Here is a 13,651-nt window from a genome sequence, read left to right as displayed (position 1 = left end):
CCTTCCTGGACTGTGTGGAAGATAAGCCTATTTACCAGAACATCTATGTATTCTTTCTAAAGAAAAATGTTACAAAGCCTACCAGGGAAAGATAAGGAAATTATCAGTAGAAATCACATTGTTGTCGTTATAGATTCAGCTACTCGGAACAAGTTCCAAGTAGCACGGGCCATGGTGAACCCATAACTTACCTGGCACAAGAGCGGGGCAAGTAGCACGGGCTATGGTGAGCCCGTAGTGGACTTACCTGGCACAGGAGCGGTGCTGTGACTGGCTAGGTAGAAATCACAGAGCTATGACGGTTATATAGCACTTGGGACGGATGTGAGGATAAAGATTTTGGATAGGGCAGAGGGACGGAATGATGCCCAACCACTTGGATGGTTGAGTATCATTCCGTCATTTCCTCGTATCTCAATTTCTTATCCTCATATCCCCTCCAAGTGTTACATAGTCTAAATGACTAAGCGCTGTCTCCTGATAATTACCTTATCTTACCTTAGTAAACCCTCATAAATAATTTTCAATAAATTATGAGGACGAGCACAGTATGAGAACTTTGAGGGGATGCGAATGGGGTTAAGATTCTCGAACAAGAAGAAAAATTAATGGCATCAAATTGAAGTTTAAATTCCCTAACAACAAATGGAGAAACAATAAACACAGAAATCACAATGTCGTGATATATCTATGGCACAATCGATTAAGTCGCGTCTGGGGTCATTCTGGACGTAAGTTCGAACCCTCATCACGACCCTTGTGGATTTATTCATGGAGGAACAATGTTTGAAGCGATCATCGGATCATCGTAAAAGCAATTTGAGATCAACATAAAATATCACAGCATAATATAATATTCGCAACAAGTTAAAATGGGGGAATAATGGGACGTTAACGCCATAAGGCTGTCCTGAGGTCTGGGTTTTTCACTATTTTGAAAGGCTATTTAGACTCTACACTGAAGATCAGCATCTGTTTATATAACACTGAAGATCAGCATCTGTACATATAACACTGAAGATCAGCATCTGTACATATAACACTGAAGATCAGCATCTGTACATATAACACTGAAGATCAGCATCTGTATATATAACACTGAAGATCAGCATCTGTTTATATAACACTGAAGATCAGCATCTGTATATATAACACTGAAGATCAGCATCTGTATATATAACACTGAAGATCAGCATCTGTACATATAACATTGATGATCGGCATCTGTACATATAATACTGAAGATCAGTATCTGTACATATAACACTGATGATCGGCATCTGTACATATAATACTGAAGATCAGTATCTGTACATATAATATTGAAGATCGGCATCTGTACATATAATACTGAATATCGGCATCTATACACGTAATACTGAAGATCAGCATCTGTACATATAACACTGAAGATCAGCATCTGTACATATAACACTGAAGATCGGCATCTGTACATATAACAATGAAGATCAGTATCTGTACATATAATACTGAAGATCGGCATCTGTACATAATATAACACTGAAATTGAACGTGCAACAAACTTGAATGAAAATAAATATATACATATGCAAGAAGACACCGACTTTCAAAATGGACTGAAAACTATTTAAATTTGACAAGTGTCAATGAAAACAAAACAGAGACATCAGATATCATTATATCAATAAAAAAAAACTGTTAAATCTCTCGATTAGTCATGAGTTTGTGAAAGTCTCAAATTAAGAAAACAATGCATTAGCTCTCTAGAAATGACCAATAAAACACTAGAATTAATGTATACAACTACTAGCAAGAAAAAGACTAATGTTAGCCTTCAACTTATTTTGGCCACTATAAGACCCAGCATGGATTACTTAGTACAGCCCTGGGCATGGTCATCGTACCGTATATTAGATAGAAAGATTCCTTAAACTATACACAGAAGGATAGCTAAAGTAATCCGAGTAAAGTGGAGCCTTCGGTGTGAGGAGATACGACTTGGAATACTCAATTCGCGTTATGAAGAAGAGGATAGAAATAGCAGAAAATGTTTAATACCGTGAAGAAAATACTGAAATGCTTTTAATGTATCTATATATATATATATATATATATATATATATATATATATATATATATATATATATATATATATATATATATATAGATAGATACATGTGCGGATGGGCACATGTATAAGCAAGTAGATGGGGTCGCCATGGGTTCTCCCCTAGGTGTCCTGTTTGCAAACTTCTACATGGGTACCATCGAGCAAAAAGTCTTAGTCGACATGAACTTGAAACCGGCCATATACTGCAGGTATGTTGACGACATTTTTACACAGGTACCTGATGTCAGGCATCTGCAGGAGCTGAAGGAGGCATTTGAGCAGAGTTCCGTGCTGCGTTTCACTTACGAGACGGAAAAGGATGGGAAGCTGCCTTTTCTAGATGTAACAGTCATGGAAAAGGGCGGAGGTTTCCACACTGCAGTCTACACAAAGGAAACAAACATAGAAATGTGCCTAAATGCCAACAGCGACTGCCCTGACAGGTACAAGAGGAGTGTTGTTAACGCATACGTCGACCGTGCTCTCAGCCACAGCTCGGAATGGAAGCAAGTCGACGAAGAACTCTGTAGGGTAAGGCAGGTCCTAGTCAATAACGGCTTCTCCAAAGGTTTCATCGAAGACATCATAAGAAGGAAAGTGAAAAGCCATGCAACCTCCGAAGAGACAACTAACACAACACCTATACCCCCTATTAGACTATTTTACAGGAACTTCTTTTCCACAGCTCATAAAACAGAGGAAAGGGTTCTGAAAGATATTGTTAATAGAAACGTTATCCCTACAGACAAAAATCAGAGGATACAACTGACGATTTACTATAAAACCAGAAAAACGGCCAGCCTACTCATGAGAAACTCTCCAGACACAAAACAGAACGCTTTAAAAGAGACTAACGTCGTCTATGCCTTCAAATGCCCACTTGGGGACTGTAAGCTCCAAAAAACCCAGTATATAGGCAAGACAACAACATCTCTTTCTAGGCGTTTAACGATGCATAAACAACAGGGCTCCATTAAGGAACATATAATCTCTTCCCATAACCAAACCATCGCCAGAGAAATCCTAGTAAACAACACAGAAATCATCGATAGATACAGCGATAGCAGGCGGCTTGACGTTTGCGAGGCACTGCACATCAAGAAGTCAACACCAGCAATCAACAGCCAATTATTGCACAACTATATTCTACCCACCTCAAGACTCCGCTCCAATATAGAAGCATCAAGAAATATGGACCAATAGGCTTTCTACAAACACTTCTATTCAATACCCATTGTTTCTGTTCTGTCTTGTGTTGATACTTTTAATACCCTATATATATATATATATATATATATATATATATATATATATATATATATATATATATATATGTATATATATATATATATATATATATATATATATATATATATATATATATATATATATATATATATATATATATATTAAATAACCTCAGTTATATATATATATATATATATATATATATATATATATATATATATATATATATATATATATATATATATATATATATATTGGTGTATACTGGCAGCAGGTTTTCTTTTAAACATGTTTCATTGAATATGACTGCATATTCTGTATTTATTATTTTCTGGTTTAGGGCTTCTATCCCTCTAACTATTTTCTTAGCATCAGGGCTTAATTGAAATAGGAGTTCTCCAAAACTCATTTTCGTACTTTTAAGGCGAAGAAAAGAAGTGATTTACTATAGAGTGTATTACACTTATTTATATAATTTGCACGACGTTTCGAACCTCCATGGTTCATTCTCAAGTGAACAGATCTTACAATACTAGTTGATTTTATACCCGCACTGGGTCAGGTGATAATACAATGAAGGTGAAAACATGGGGGGATACATAAGGGATAAAAATGTGAGGTGAAACATAGAGGCTGCAGAAGGCTTATTGGCCCATACGAGGCATCTCCTATCTAAACAAAGATTAATCTAGTGTAATTGGCCTGTTATGTTGGACATTGTCTTCTGTGTTGGCATCGATATGTTCTTGTCTTGTCCTTACTCTCATGGTGGGTAGAGTAAATAGTTCCGTGATTTGGGTGTTCATGGTAGGCCGCTCTATTCGTATGTGAATTGCCTCAAGAATTTGTAATCTTCTTGCATCTAGGGTTTTGTCTATTATGCAAGTATTCTTGTTTAACATTTCTCTTGTTAGAGTAATGTCATGGGCTTGTCTCATGTGATTCCTAGGGGCACCAGATTGAAGAAATCTGAAATCTCTTCAATCTGGTGCCCCTAGGAATCACATGAGACAAGCCCATGACATTACTCTAACAAGAGAAATGTTAAACAAGAATACTTGCATAATAGACAAAACCCTAGATGCAAGAAGATTACAAATTCTTGAGGCAATTCACATAAGAATAGAGCGACCTACCATGAACACCCAAATCACGGAACTATTTACTCTACCCACCATGAGAGTAAGGACAAGACAAGAACATATCGATGCCAACACAGAAGACAATGTCCAACATAACAGGCCAATTACACTGGATTAATCTTTGTTTAGATAGGAGATGCCTCGTATGGGCCAATAAGCCTTCTGCAGCCTCTATGTTTCACCTCACATTTTTATCCCTTATGTATCCCCCCATGTTTTCACCTTCATTGTATTATCACCTGACCCAGTGCGGGCATAAAATCAACTAGTATTGTAAGATCTGTTCACTTGAGAATGAACCATGGAGGTTCGAAACGTCGTGCAAATTATATAAATAAGTGTAATACACTCTATAGTAAATCACTTCTTTTCTTCGCCTTAAAAGTACGAAAATGAGTTTTGGAGAACTCCTATTTCAATTAAGCCCTGATGCTAAGAAAATAGTTAGAGGGATAGAAGCCCTAAACCAGAAAATAATAAATACAGAATATGCGGTCATATTCAATGAAATATATATATATATATATATATATATATATATATATATATATATATATATATATATTATTAAATATGACCGAAAAAGTAAGATTAATAATTCTAACACGAATTTTCTCAATCTTTCGTACATTACGCTTCACTGTTGGAGGTAAATCAAAAATCAATTCTCCAAAATTCATTTTTATTTCTAGTCTGACGCGACACGGGCGCGTTTCGTAAAACTTATTACATTTTCAAAGACTTTAGTTCACAAATACACAACTGAATAGAACTTACGTATCTCCGATTTTATATCTACATTTGAGTGAGGTGGAAGGGGTGATGTGGCATTAACACAAGACAGAACAAAATGTGGTATTAATAGGGTATTAATTTCATCAACACAAGACAGAACAAGGGTATTAATAGGGTATTAATTTCATCAACACAAGACAGAACACGAAACAATGGATATTGAATAGAAGTGTTTGTAGAAAGCCTATTGGTCCATATTTCTTGATGCTTCTATATTGGAGCGGAGTCTTGAGGTGGGTAGAATATAGTTGTGCAATAATTGGCTGTTGATTGCTGGTGTTGACTTCTTGATGTGTAGTGCCTCGCAAACGTCAAGCCGCCTGCTATCGCTGTATCTATCGATGATTTCTGTGTTGTTTACTAGGATTTCTCTGGCGATGGTTTGGTTGTGGGAAGAGATTATATGTTCCTTAATGGAGCCCTGTTGCTTATGCATCGTTAAATGCCTAGAAAGAGATGTTGTTGTCTTGCCTATATACTGGGTTTTTTGGAGCTTACAGTCCCCAAGTGGGCATTTGAAGGCATAGACGACGTTAGTCTCTTTTAAAGCGTTCTGTTTTGTGTCTGGAGAGTTTCTCATGAGTAGGCTGGCCGTTTTTCTGGTTTTATAGTAAATCGTCAGTTGTATCCTCTGATTTTTGTCTGAAGGGATAACGTTTCTATTAACAATATCTTTCAGGACCCTTTCCTCCGTTTTATGAGCTGTGGAAAAGAAGTTCCTTTAAAATAGTCTAATAGGGGGTATAGGTGTTGTGTTAGTTGTCTCTTCAGAGGTTGCATGGCTTTTCACTTTCCTTCTTATGATGTCTTCGACGAAACCATTGGAGAAGCCATTATTGACTAGGACCTGCCTTACCCTACAGAGTTCTTCGTCGACTTGCTTCCATTCTGAGCTGTGGCTGAGAGCACGGTCGACATATGCGTTAACAACACTCCTCTTGTACCTGTCTGGGCAGTCGCTGTTGGCATTTAGGCACATTCCTATGTTTGTTTCCTTAGTGTAGACTGCAGTGTGGAAACCTCCGCCCTTTTCCATGACTGTTACATCTAGAAAGGGCAGCTTCCCATCCTTTTCCATCTCGTAAGTGAAACGCAGCACGGAACTCTGCTCAAATGCCTCCTTCAGCTCCTGCAGATGTCTGACATCAGGTACCTGTGTAAAAATGTCGTCAACATACCTGCAGTATATGGCCGGTTTCAAGTTCATGTCGACTAAGACTTTTTGCTCGATGGTACCCATGTAGAAGTTTTCAAACAGGACACCTAGGGGAGAACCCATGGCGATCCCATCTACTTGCTTATACATGTGCCCATCCGGGCTCAAGAAGGGTGCCTCTTTAGTACAAGCTTGGAGTAGTTTCCTCAGAATATTTTCTGGTATGTCAAGAGGAGTACAGGCTGGATCACGATACACTCTGTCGGCTATCATCCCGATTGTCTCGTCCACAGGTACGTTGGTAAACAGCGATTCTACGTCCAACGAGGCTCTTATCCCTGTGGCCCGTGTGCCCCGCAGTAAGTCAACAAATTCCTTTGGAGACTTCAGGCTGAAGGCGCAAGGAACATAAGGAGTCAGCAGGCCGTTGAGTCGCTTCGCCAGTCTGTACGTGGGTGTGGGTATCTGGCTAATGATTGGCCGAAGTGGGTTTCCAGGCTTGTGCGTCTTGACATTTCCATACGCATATCCAGGTTTATATTCCCCAAGGATCTTTGGCAGGTGGAGTCCGGATTTCTTGGCGTTCACAGTTTCGATCAGTTTGTTGACCTTTGCTTTTAATTCGGCTGTAGTGTCCTTCGTTACCCTTTGGAACTTAGTTTGGTCAGAGAGTATGATGTTCATTTTCGCCAGATATTCGTCTTTTTTAAGAATGACATATATTGGCGACTTGTCACCTCTCCTGACAACTATCTCCTTGTTCTCACGAAGGCTTTTAGCTGCCGCTTTAAGCTCGGGGGACAGTATGGTGCTTCTGTAGTTGCCTCGATTCTTTCCTCCTTCTGCAATAAGTTCTGCTTGTAAGGTATCTTTGGTAGTGACCTTCTTTTGTGTGTCGAGGTCGAATATGTCGTCCAACAGAATTTCCAACTCTACTTTCCGGGCCATCTCACTCGGTCTGGACATAACATGACAGTTTATGCCCAGATTTAGGAGAGTGACTTGGTCCTCAGTGAGGTTAATTCCTGCAAGGTTCAGGAAGCCATCTCTTGGTCGTGGAATTGCCATAGGTCCTCCCTATTAATACCCTTGTTCTGTCTTGTGTTGATGAAATTAATACCCTATTAATACCACATTTTGTTCTGTCTTGTGTTAATGCCACATCACCCCTTCCACCTCACTCAAATGTAGATATAAAATCGGAGATACGTAAGTTCTATTCAGTTGTGTATTTGTGAACTAAAGTCTTTGAAAATGTAATAAGTTTTACGAAACGCGCCCGTGTCGCGTCAGACTAGAAATAAAAATGAATTTTGGAGAATTGATTTTTGATTTACCTCCAACAGTGAAGCGTAATGTACGAAAGATTGAGAAAATTCGTGTTAGAATTATTAATCTTACTTTTTCGGTCATATTTAATAATATATGTCTACAGGAAAGACTGCTACCAAAATATACTAATATTAAAGCGCACGACCCAGCAGCAAGGAATCAAGCCTTCACGATAAAATATCGCCAGGATCTGATTCGTGATCAGATATACAAGGCAGAGAATGAAATCAAAGACAACAAAACGCAACTACTTCATGCTACAAACGAGTGGAGAAATAGCAACATCGACGATAGTATCCGTACCCGCATTGAACAACACCTCGACATCCTCACAGACCAACATCACCTCAGCACTGAAACAAGGATTATCAAGAAACTAACAACATTATATGGAGGACCTATGGCAATTCCACGACCAAGAGATGGCTTCCTGAACCTTGCAGGAATTAACCTCACTGAGGACCAAGTCACTCTCCTAAATCTGGGCATAAACTGTCATGTTATGTCCAGACCGAGTGAGATGGCCCGGAAAGTAGAGTTGGAAATTCTGTTGGACGACATATTCGACCTCGAGACACAAAAGAAGGTCACTACCAAAGATACCTTACAAGCAGAACTTATTGCAGAAGGAGGAAAGAATCGAGGCAACTACAGAAGCACCATACTGTCCCCCGAGCTTAAAGCGGCAGCTAAAAGCCTTCGTGAGAACAAGGAGATAGTTGTCAGGAGAGGTGACAAGTCGCCAATATATGTCATTCTTAAAAAAGACGAATATCTGGCGAAAATGAACATCATACTCTCTGACCAAACTAAGTTCCAAAGGGTAACGAAGGACACTACAGCCGAATTAAAAGCAAAGGTCAACAAACTGATCGAAACTGTGAACGCCAAGAAATCCGGACTCCACCTGCCAAAGATCATTGGGGAATATAAACCTGGATATGCGTATGGAAATGTCAAGACGCACAAGCCTGGAAACCCACTTCGGCCAATCATTAGCCAGATACCCACACCCACGTACAGACTGGCGAAGCGACTCAACGGCCTGCTGACTCCTTATGTTCCTTGCGCCTTCAGCCTGAAATCTCCAAAGGAATTTGTTGACTTACTGCGGGGCACACGGGCCACAGGGATAAGAGCCTCGTTGGACGTAGAATCGCTGTCTACCAACGTACCTGTGGACGAGACAATCGGAATGATAGCCGACAGAGTGTATCGTGATCCAGCCGTACTCCTCTTGACATACCAGAAAATATTCTGAGGAAACTACTCCAAGCTTGTACTAAAGAGGCACCCTTCTTGAGCCCGGATGGGCACATGTATAAGCAAGTAGATGGGGTCGCCATGGGTTCTCCCCTAGGTGTCCTGTTTGCAAACTTCTACATGGGTACCATCGAGCAAAAAGTCTTAGTCGACATGAACTTGAAACCGGCCATATACTGCAGGTATGTTGACGACATTTTTACACAGGTACCTGATGTCAGACATCTGCAGGAGCTGAAGGAGGCATTTGAGCAGAGTTCCGTGCTGCGTTTCACTTACGAGATGGAAAAGGATGGGAAGCTGCCCTTTCTAGATGTAACAGTCATGGAAAAGGGCGGAGGTTTCCACACTGCAGTCTACACTAAGGAAACAAACATAGGAATGTGCCTAAATGCCAACAGTGACTGCCCAGACAGGTACAAGAGGAGTGTTGTTAACGCATATGTCGACCGTGCTCTCAGCCACAGCTCTGAATGGAAGCAAGTCGACGAAGAACTCTGTAGGGTAAGGCAGGTCCTAGTCAATAATGGCTTCTCCAATGGTTTTGTCGAAGACATCATAAGAAGGAAAGTGAAAAGCCATGCACCCTCTGAAGAGACAACTAACACAACACCTATACCCCCTATTAGACTATTTTACAGGAACTTCTTTTCCACAGCTCATAAAACGGAGGAAAGGGTCCTGAAAGATATTGTTAATAGAAACGTTATCCCTACAGACAAAAATCAGAGGATACAACTGACGATTTACTATAAAACCAGAAAAACGGCCAGCCTACTCATGAGAAACTCTCCAGACACAAAACAGAACGCTTTAAAAGAGACTAACGTCGTCTATGCCTTCAAATGCCCACTTGGGGACTGTAAGCTCCAAAAATCCCAGCATATAGGCAAGACAACAACATCTCTTTCTAGGCGTTTAACGATGCATAAGCAACAGGGCTCCATTAAGGAACATATAATCTCTTCCCACAACCAAACCATCGCCAGAGAAATCCTAGTAAACAACACAGAAATCATCGATAGATACAGCGATAGCAGGCGGCTTGACGTTTGCGAGGCACTACACATCAAGAAGTCAACACCAGCAATCAACAGCCAATTATTGCACAACTATATTCTACCCACCTCAAGACTCCGCTCCAATATAGAAGCATCAAGAAATATGGACCAATAGGCTTTCTACAAACACTTCTATTCAATATCCATTGTTTCGTGTTCTGTCTTGTGTTGATGAAATTAATACCCTATTAATACCCTTGTTCTGTCTTGTGTTGATGAAATTAATACCCTATTAATACCACATTTTGTTCTGTCTTGTGTTAATGCCACATCACCCCTTCCACCTCACTCAAATGTAGATATAAAATCGGAGATACGTAAGTTCTATTCAGTTGTGTATTTGTGAACTAAAGTCTTTGAAAATGTAATAAGTTTTACGAAACGCGCCCGTGTCGCGTCAGACTAGAAATAAAAATGAATTTTGGAGAATTGATTTTTGATTTACCTCCAACAGTGAAGCGTAATGTACGAAAGATTGAGAAAATTCGTGTTAGAATTATTAATCTTACTTTTTCGGTCATATTTAATAATATATGTCTACAGGAAAGACTGCTACCAAAATATACTAATATATATATATATATATATATATATATATATATATATATATATATATATATATATATATATATATATATATATATATATATATATATATGAACATAACTGAGGTTATATGAAAATCTTTCCTCGCTAGAAAATTTTATATAAAAGTTTACGGTTTGATTAGTTTGGATTTAGAAAATATATGAAAACACATTACTGATAACTATAGATGGTTGGTGTATGACATCATAATATAGTAGATATAGACGTAAATTAAATATATTGTTTCGAACGCCGGAAGGACAAATATGAATGGGGTTTGGCCTCCTGGTCCACGACTCACATTAACCAAATGACCTGTTACAGACTCTTTCATTATCGGTTTCCTAAAACGAGTTCCAATATTACGCACTTGTATGATAAAAGTAGCGACTAAAATGCTATTCATATGTTGTTTTGTTAAACAAATTCAGTTATGACCATTATCGCAGCGATGAATACAACAACCATCTTTAAGCCACTACCATACCTACTTCCTCAACAACAACAATCTTCAAACTACTGCAATTCCAGCTTCAACCACAACAACAGCAATTATCAAACTACTACCATCCCAGCCACCACCACAACCACCACTCTCCAACTATCATTCAACCCATCATCGCAACAGCCAACCACAAATCACCATCGTCCTACCACACCACCAACCACTCTGGACCCTATGATCCCAACTATCAATAAACCGTCAGCCTCCCTTAGTGGTCGAGCGGATGTTGACCAAAATGCACAAATTCGTCCATGCCAATAACCAGTCGACCTTCTCAAATCAGTGTTCGTATTTTCACAGTCTATCAATATTAGAGGGAAAAAGTCCCTTAAATAAACGTAAACAAAGTTTATATATAGTAAAAATTCAGGCCAGTCGGAGCAGCAGAGAAAATGAATATGTACTCAATGAGAAAAGGTTTATTGACACGATGATTATTTGTATGAGGAAGGTTTAATCCGAGACTGTGACGTACCGTGTTAGGTGATGATGAGTTGGACGTCTTAGGTGGTGATGAGTATGGTGTTAGATGGTAGATGAGGTGAGTGTGTTACAAGGTGGTGTTAAGGAAGTGTTAGAGAGTACTGATGATGTTGAACATGAAAATTTGTGGTACGGCAATGTTCTTATGCTTTACTTGCAGAGGCGTCTGACTGTTACGAACCCGATTCTATCGTCGGAGCACGTAGCAGCGACGTCAATGCCATCTGTGAGTCCGCTCTCGAACCCCAATCCCCCCTCCCCCCCCCTCCACAATATGGACGACGCCATTTAGCGGTGACAGGATTATACCAGCAAGAGGCGCTAGATTCCTGTCCTGGTCAGCTCGAGAGGTAGCTGGTGCTGACCTCTGGTGAGGTGGCGCTTAGAAAATCAGCGCCATCTATTATAGGAGGAGTTGTATGTCTATGTCAGAGTACGTAAGTGATGTTCCCTAGTGTCCCATGTACTGACCGGTGTACTGATGACGTGTCTGTATCCACAGAGTCCACGTAGGGCTGCTGTGGAACGAGGAGAGTCAGTCTACCCAGGGCAGCCAATAGCTCTCTACTCCATTCTGCTTTACGGAAGCAGTGAGCCGCCACCGGAGAAGAACTGTGAAGTGGCAGTGACAGAATTCGGCGTACCCGGGACTGGCTAACGGAAGAGACGACTGACAATTAAGGTGCTACGGAGGAGTATAACTAGCTAGTTGCAAGAAGATTCTGCCAGGGGTTCGCTACCCTTGTATTTGTTCGTGAAGAGGCCCAGCAGCGCGAGGCTGATGTTCTCTGCCAGCACCAGGCTGGAGAGTGATTGTGGGCGTGCACGAAGAGCACCTAGTGAGACTGTGTTTTGGCTGGCCCGTGGCCAGGGTAGACTCGTTGGTGTTTCCCAGTACTGGTTGAGGACGGTACTGTGTTGAGGAAACACGGTAGCTGACAAGACTGCATCGATTAGGCATCGAGGAGCGCTTAGTGTCCTATGAGAGAGACACTTGTGTACATATTAACTGTAGAAATACTTCTTTTAGGATTATATATGAGGTGATGGGAAAGTGATTATATATGAATATATTGATAATTGATGAAGTGTAGTATTCAATGCACCTCCCCATTGTGTTTTACTTGCATTACTGAGCTCACTCCTTGAAAGCCACTACTAACTTAGGGTTGGACACCAGAACTTTAGTACCACCAGAAAAGAACCCGGTTGCGACCCATTGTGGCTGTAACACTGACACTGTAGTGAGACAGACCAGTGTGGCACCAGACAGACCAGTGTGGCACCAGACAGACCAGTGTGGCACCAGACAGACCAGTGTGGCACCAGACAGACCAGTGTGGCACCAGACAGACCAGTGTGGCACCAGACAGACCAGTGTGGCACCAGACAGACCAGTGTGGCACCAGACAGACCAGTGTGGCACCAGACAGACCAGTGTGGCACCAGACTGACCAGTGTGGCACCAGACTGACCAGTGGGGCACATGGCAAGGCCCACAGAGAGCCCACATGCAAATAAACAGTAACTCCGCTCCTATTTCAACCCGTTCTCGCACTTTCTTAGTCAATATTGACTTATTAAATACGTGCATATGTGACATACTAAACATACTAGTTTACCTTGAAAAGCTTCATAGAAAACACCGACCTTACCTAACCTTCTTAGTATGTTAAGATAAGCATCTTATTGCTTCGTAATTATAATTATTACTTAACCTATACCTATAATAGGTTAAGTAATAATTGTAATTACGAAGCAATAAGATGCTTATCTTAAGATACTAAGAAGGTTAGGTAAGGTCGGTGTTTTCTATGAAGCTTTTCAAGGTAAACTAGTATGTTAAGTATGTCACATATGCACGTATTTAATAAGTCAATATTGACTATACGAAAGTGCGAGAACGGGTTGCCTATTTATCAGAGATAATGATACCTGTTATGATCTAGTATCACTCTGGGCCACAACGTGAGCATAACACGACCA

The sequence above is a fragment of the Procambarus clarkii genome, chromosome 4, assembly GCF_040958095.1.
Source record: "Procambarus clarkii isolate CNS0578487 chromosome 4, FALCON_Pclarkii_2.0, whole genome shotgun sequence".
NCBI classification, from domain to species: domain Eukaryota; kingdom Metazoa; phylum Arthropoda; class Malacostraca; order Decapoda; family Cambaridae; genus Procambarus; species Procambarus clarkii.
This window is presented reverse-complemented; position numbering follows the sequence as displayed.